Here is a 488-nt window from a genome sequence, read left to right as displayed (position 1 = left end):
GTCGGGGCAGGAGCCGGGGAGCCACTGCCGCCGGGCCCGCCCCCCGGAAAAGGCTGCGGCTCCCGCGGCGTCCGGCCCCGACCGACGGCGGCAGGGGCAGGAGAGGAGCCACCCCCTCTCTCTTGTCCAGCCCCGAGGCTGGCACTCCTTACCCCTCCAGTTCCAGACTCGGGTGCTGGCTGCCCCAGGCTGGGGGTGGCCTCAGACCCTGCCCGGACCGCTGCCCTCTCCCCTCCAGACTCCGGGCCTTGAGCCACCGCACTGCCCCGACAGCGACGGAATGTGCAAACCACCTCCCTCCGTTGCCAGCGAAGGAGGGGCACAGGGATGACCCCAAGCCAGCTCTGCCATTCGCCCTCAGCCTCTCCCAGCCGCACGTGTGTCCAGAGGGAGATGGAGCAAACACTGGTTCTCTGAGTACCTTCAAGCAAGCTACTCAAACCTCTTTAAAGCATGAATGATACCCATCAAGAGGCCTGCACCTACCT

Source organism: Manis pentadactyla, chromosome 4 (assembly GCF_030020395.1).
Source record: "Manis pentadactyla isolate mManPen7 chromosome 4, mManPen7.hap1, whole genome shotgun sequence".
In the NCBI taxonomy this organism is placed as follows: domain Eukaryota; kingdom Metazoa; phylum Chordata; class Mammalia; order Pholidota; family Manidae; genus Manis; species Manis pentadactyla.
The sequence above is the reverse complement of the archived record's forward strand: the minus strand, read 5'-3'. Positions refer to the sequence as shown.